The sequence below is a fragment of the Leptonychotes weddellii genome, unplaced genomic scaffold, assembly GCF_054177405.1.
Source record: "Leptonychotes weddellii isolate Sample4059 unplaced genomic scaffold, ASM5417740v2 HiC_scaffold_3093, whole genome shotgun sequence".
NCBI classification, from domain to species: Eukaryota; Metazoa; Chordata; class Mammalia; order Carnivora; family Phocidae; genus Leptonychotes; species Leptonychotes weddellii.
Window position 1 is genome coordinate 4,132 of NW_027906081.1, and position 7,031 is coordinate 11,162.

The 7,031-nt window shown below is 36.7% G+C and overlaps 1 long non-coding RNA gene across 1 annotated transcript; it reads left to right on the plus strand.

Moving 5' to 3' along the window:
* Positions 1-465: 465 nt before the first annotated feature.
* LOC145719123 (uncharacterized) lies at positions 466-6,824 on the plus strand. Its single transcript, XR_014142195.1, has 4 exons — positions 466-1,002; positions 3,008-3,116; positions 6,120-6,270; positions 6,759-6,824. It is a non-coding gene; the product is annotated as an uncharacterized LOC145719123 (long non-coding RNA).
* The last annotated feature ends 207 nt before the right edge of the window (positions 6,825-7,031 follow it).

The window sequence follows — 7,031 nt, forward strand, 5'->3', positions numbered from 1 at the left end:
AGAGCCAAACCCCATCAGGGATCGAGGTCACTGTGGTCAGCAGGGACAGCACAGTTGGGAAGAAGAGCCAGAGGTGGAGTCAAAGTGAATGAAGACAGGCTGGAACCCACAGGTATTTCTGCATCAGTCCTGCCACTGATGACCAGAGGAAGACCTTCAGAGGGCAAAAGCTGCTGCTTCATGTCTGCGTTCCTCATGTCCTACAAGTTCCTTTCCGCCAGCTCTATAGACAAGAACCATGCGGGGAAGGGGATTCTAGGAAATCTGGTTCCTAGCTTAAGCAAGCTGACACGGCACAAATGCTGCACGATTTAAGAATTTGAAAGGTCCATGCAGCTTAAGTGAATGATGGCAAGGTCCTGATGGAGCATTTGACAGAGGAGACAGAGAGAAGACAATTCATTGCTAGAAATGCAAGTCCTAGTAGGCAACGCAACCAATTTGATTGAAGAGCAGAAAGGATAGTGATGCCTTTATAGCTATTTCAGTGCTATAGGTTTGGGAAGCATAGTACTGCAATTGTGATGTGAAATTTGAGCATTCAGAATGGAGCCACTTACATGTAAATAGTGTTGTTATTCAAACCATGAGTCTGTGAAGAAGTCTTAGTCATAAGAAACTTGGGTAGCTGAAGGAGCTTGCTGATTAAAAATCTTTTGTAGAGTAAGCCTATCAAGACCAAGATATGTAAAATATTTCTGTTTATCATATTTGCAATCTCAGAAAATCTGTTTATCATGTCTGTAATCCAGAACAGTCAGAAAAGGTATTTGATGAACTCCAAATATTTTGTGTACATTTTGTATTTCATTTAGGAAAATGAATTTGCACAAGCCAGCAGCTATGCAGATTTAGCTGTGAACTCTGATAGATATAATCCCTCAGCTCTGACTAATAAAGGGAATACAGTTTTTGCAAGTGGTGATTATGAGAAGGCAGCTGAATTCTATAAAGAGGCTCTAAGAAATGATTCTTCTTGTACTGAAGCACTTTATAATATTGGTAAGTAAAACCAGCAAAATTGCTGTTTTGGGTTTTCTCCTTTACAATTTTTTTCTCTCTTTTCTTTTTTTAAATTGGCTTAAAGAGCTCCAATTCATTAGAGGGAAGAGTTGACTTCCTTGTAACAAAAAAATTGAAAAGAAGGTTCTTGGATTATTGATTATTTTTAATGGAATTGATTCCAAAGTTATACACATGCAAAATTTGGATAGATGTTGTCCCTTGCCCTCTAAAAAGACTTTTCCAATTTATGTGCCACCATAGTGTATGAGACTGGTTTCCCAAGTTCCTGTTAATATTGGATATTTAACTCATGCCAAACTGATGGGTGGAAAAAACCCATTTTCTTCCTTTTTAATTATGATCAATTTCAAACATAAAGAAATTTTAGAGAAAAATAAATACTCATGTCCCTACCAACATTTTAACATTTTGTCATATTCGCATCAGGTATTGTTTTTAAACAAAATGTTATAAGACCTAGAGGTGTACCACCATCTTATTCCCTTCCCTGCCTGTCAGAGGTCACCTGACATGGGTATCATTTCTTCCTGTTCATGAGTTTGCAGTGTGGCAAACACATTGATGCAATACTGTGTCTTATCTCTTGGGTTATTAATGAAGTTTCTTTTGAAGTTTTCTTCTCCCTGCAATAGGTGTGTTTTGCTTTCTTTGGTTTGCTTGTTTGTTTTGTCCTCTGTATTTCATGTCATGAACTCTCCTCTGATGTCTGATGATCCTGGCCTGTCTTCTTGCATTTAGGAGTTTGCAGCTAAAAGCTAAGTGGGATCTCTGAGGCCACAAGTGAAATTGATGCACTGGCACCCTGCCACAGGGCCATCTGTCTGATCTGTGTAGTTGGGGAACTGCCTGTTAGCCAATTGGATCCTTCCTCCCCCAGAAGAGTCTTTAATCTCCTGCCAGAGGCGAAAAGAAGACCTGGCTGGGTTGGGAGGAGAGGAGGCAGGGAGGAATTGGCCATTTTAGCCAGAGTCAAGGAGAGTTTAAAGTCGTATTGGAGAAAAGGAGGGTGTGACCATTTGGGTAACTGGGAAAAGAGCATTACCGACAGAGGGAAGTGAACAGTAAAAGCCTTAATGCAGGAGATTTCTTGCCTAGGTATATATTTACTTAATTCTCTTTATAAGTTTTAAATACTTTTCCTAGTCCATTGCTTGGCTTTTAACTTTGTAATTTCTTTTGTCAAACAATTTTTTCAATTTTTATGTAGTCAAATTTTGCTTTTTTAAAATGTGTGGCTTTTCGGGGCACCTGGGTGGCTCAGTCGTTAAGCGTCTGCCTTCGGCTCAGGTCATGATCTCCAGGTCCTGGGATCGAGCCCCGCATCGGGCTCCCTGCTCAGCGGGGAGTCTGCTTCTCCCTCTCCCTCTGCCTCTCCCCACTGCTCCTACTCTCTCTCTCTCTCTCTCTCTGTATCTCTCTGTCTCAAATGAATAAATAAAAAAAAAAATTTTTTTTTAAATGTGTGGCTCTTCTTTGTTTATTGCTTATTGCTTTATGAAGCCCTACCCTTCCCCAAGATTATAAAATCATTTTCCTATATTTTCTTTTCATACTTTTACATCTTTGTTTTTCTGTTTAGTTTTAAAGTAAGTTTTGAATATATTCAAAATAGGAATCTATGTTTTTTTGTTTCATGTGTAGTCAGTTGTCCTGGCACCTTTTGTTACTAGTCCCTTAGTCCCCACCAAGTTTAAATTCTGTAACTGAGTCCGTTTCTGAACTATGTAATCTGCTGATGTATTTCTCTGTTCCTGTTCCCCTCCCACACTTCACAATCACTAAAGCATTATAGCATGTTTTGGTGTCTGCCAAATGTTAGTGGGAAATCCCCTCTCCCACCTCTTCTTCTTTAAAAAAAATCTGTTCATCTTTATTTTCTCTTCTGGATGAATATTACATATATATAAGGATTTATTCTGTGACTTTGAGAAAATTACTACCAGTAGTAATGCTTATAGCTTTTTTCTTTCTTCTTTCTAAGGCCTTACCTATAAGAGGCTAAACCGGCTCGATGAAGCTTTGGATTGTTTCCTGAAACTTCACGCAATCCTGAGAAACAGTGCCCAAGTTCTTTACCAGATAGCAAATGTGTATCTTATGTGAAAAACTTGAGGACAGTTGTTAATTCATTAAATAACCTTAGCCAATTAGGTAATTGATGAGAATAATATCTTAAAACTTATCAGATTAATATGTGATAAAAATATTTGAGTGATCCTGTTTTTTTTTTCAATTTTAATTCCAGTTTAATTAACACTAGTGTTAATAACACAAATGTTATATTTGTTCCAGAGGCATAGCATAGTGATTCAGTAATTCTGTACATTACTCAGTGCTCATCATGATAAGTGCCCTCCTTAATCCCCATCACCTATTTCTGCCATCCTCCCACCCACCTGACCTCTGGTAGCCATCTCTTTGTTTTCTATAGTTAAAAGTCTGTTTTTTGGGTGATTTTAAAAGATCATTTGCATTATAAAAGGAATTATTTAAAGGTTAAAACTATTATTTCTTAATTTTTGGAAATAATAATTGAAATAATTGAGTATAACATGTTTAATACATATAAACTATTCATTGATTATAGATTAGATACTTTAGAATGTATTAAGTCTGAGTCTTGTAGGGTATTTTTGAAGCAGTAACTTACTATTTAAAAGGAAAATATTGTTTATTACTGCTTAGTACTGTTGATTGAGTTCGGTTAATTTGTCTTATTTTAGTTGACCTATAGGTTTAATGAGTATAACTCTTCAAAGGCCTTTACCCTATGAAATTAGCCAATAGTTTATACCAATTCACTCATTCATTCCATTCACTCAGTAGTTACTTATTGACTGTGGGCTATATATACCAGTATTACCTTTAGAACTCTGGGGAATGTTGAAATAGAAAACATTCCTCCTGTGTCAGTTTCTCCTACAACTCCTGGCTTTCTTTAGTTTTGGTTTTTTTTTTCCTTGCCATTGGTTGAAAAAGCAGAAATTTGTTAATGTTTTTAATGCCTTTGACAGTATTTGAAAAACATGTTAATTTCTCTCCTGATTTTAAAAATAATAAGCTTTCACAAAAATATTTGGGAAGGGTTAAAAAAAATTTTTTTTTTTTTAAGATTTTTTATCTATTTAACAGAGAGACACAGCGAGAGAGGGAACACAGGCAGGGGGAGTGGGAGAGGGAGAAGTAGGCTTCCCACTGAGCAGGGAGCCTGATGCGGGGCTCAATCCCAGGACCCTGGGATCATGACCTGAGCCGAAGGCAGACGCTTAATGACTGAGCCACCCAGGCGCCCAAAATCTTTTTTTTTTTTTTTTTTAAGATTTTATTTGAGAGAGTGCATGCATGCATGGGGGGAAGGGCATAGGGAGCGGGAGAGAGAAACTCAAGCAGACTCCGTGTTCAGCACAGAGCCCATCACAGGACTCAGTCTTAACCACCCTAAGACCATGACCTAAGCCGAAACCAAGAGTCAGATGCTTAACTGACCATGCCACCCAGGTGCCCCAGGAAAGTTTAAAATCTCTCTCTTTTTAAAAAAGTATTCTATTTATTTATCTTTAGAGAGGAGGGTGGGCAGAGGAAGAGGGAGAGAAGCAGACTCCCTGCTGAGTGGGGAGCTCGACAGGGGACTCGATCCCGTGACCCTGAGATCATGACGTGAGCTGAAATCAAGAGTTGATTGCCTGACTGAGCCACCCAGGCACCCCAAGGTTAAAATCTTATGTAGAGGGGTGCCTGGGTGGCTCAGTCGGTTAGGCGTCTGCCTTCGGCTTGGGTTATGATCCTGGGGTCCTAGGATCGAGCCCCATTTCAGGCTCCCTGCTTGGTGGAGAGCCTACTTCTCCCTCTCCCTCTGCCTGCCACTCTGCTTATCTGTGCTCTCTCTCTGTCTCTCTGTAAAAAAAAAAAAAAAAAAGATCTTATGTAGGTTTTTAAGTTAGCATTATCTTGATTTAAATTTTATAGAAATATGTTAGGAAAAAGTATGTTATAAGGTATACCATTAATAATTTTAAATACTACCTGCTCTACTTTTTTTAGAGTACATAAAACATTTTTTAATGAAAAAATTATTTTTAGAGCAGATGGTTTCATGTTTATTCCATTTAGCTTTTTTGTTTTGTCCATTTGATCTCTCTGAAATTTCCACTATCATGATCTGATACTGCCCAGTTCATGATCAGTTTGGATTTAGTTAAGCAATTGATATGTTTAAGGCTGTTTGAATACATTTTCTTATTTTTACGTTTCTCTATGGTATCACATTCGCCATCATTAAAAACAAGATTCTTGGGGCGCCTGGGTGGCTCAGTCGGTTAAGTGTCTGCCTTCGGCTCAGGTCATGATCTCAGAGCCCTGGGATCAAGCCCTGCATTAGGCTCCTTGCTCAGCGGGGAGTCTGCTTCTCCCTCTCCCTCTCTGCCCCTCCTCTTGCTCACGCTCTCTCTCTCTCTTTTTCTCTCTCAAATATATAAATAAAATCTTTAAAAAAAAAACCCCAAAAAACCCAGATTCTTCTTTTTCAATAAAACTTTGGATTGGAATATTTTCATTTCACTGAGACATTTAATATAAAAATAAATAGTCAATAAGTATTGGCGGGAATAAATTATTTGAGTGTATGCAGAGGATTTACTAGGCACAAAATCTACAAAAACAAACTCCTTGTTTGGGGTTTATAATCTAAATGGGAAAACTCCAGGAAAATACATGGAAACTCTTCCCTTAATATTTGAACATTTTAAGAGAGGTAGAATAATTGAACATAATTTTCAGGCATTTTTATTAAGGACAAATTTTGGACAGTGGACAGTGCTTTGAATAAAAGAGCAAACTGTTAGTTCTGCTAGAAATTTGGGAGTTGATCTTAGTGGATAGTAATGAAGCAAAAGGAAAAGCAAGGCATATATGTAACATGAGTGTTACAGTGCTGCATTTTTCATCCTCATCCCTGAAGAAATTCAGAGTAAGCAGTATTAAATAGCACATTACTATAGGCTAAGAAATATTTTTACTGTAATGTTGTTTTTAGGTTTCCTTATTGATCAGTGAATTTAGAAAAATTGTGTTATCCTTAACTAAAATTGTCCAAGATATGAATTAATGGAAGATCCCAATCAAGCTATTGAATGGTTAATGCAGCTGATCAGTGTTGTTCCAACTGATTCTAGAGCTTTGTCTAAACTAGGAGAATTATATGATAGTGAAGGAGATAAATCCCAAGCATTTCAATATTACTATGAGGTACGTGTAATCTTACTTTCCTTCTTCTTTAAAGCTTTTTACGAATTGTTATAAAACAGTCAGCAGGCCTTTTAGTTTTTAAGAATTAGAAATGCTTACTAGTTTCTAAATGAATAATTTAAAATAAAATAAAGCATTTGTGGAATATAAAGTTAGTTTTTGATTAATTTAATAAAAAAATTAAAAGTACAAATTCATTGTTCCCTTGAAGCATGATTTTCATCCCTTTTTTAATTCTATTACTTACTTAGACTCAGATCATCTATCAGTACATCAAAAAGCTATTGATAGGTAATTTAAAAATATGTCAAACAAATGTTTTCTAATTCTTGTAGTTTTAAAACTTACAAAGTACTTATGACAGCTCATACTTTTTTTACTAAGAAACTTCACATTGGATAAATTAATCCAGTCAGTAGGTAAAATGTTGAGGTGTAAATTATATGTTGCCACTGATGTTGTATTGTCACATTCCATATTTTTTCCAGTCGTACAGGTATTTCCCCTCTAACATTGAAGTCATTGAGTGGCTTGGAGCCTATTACATTGACACCCAGTTTTGTGAAAAAGCCATTCAATACTTTGAAAGAGCTTCTCTTATACAGTAAGTAACTATACTGATTTCATGTTTACTAAAATGCCTTGTGTTGGGATTTGATTTTATCCCTAGAATTAGAATCTGATAAACATATTACAGGTATTATATAAGCCAATATTAATGAACATTCATGCATTATTTCCATTTTCTTGAATGATATTCC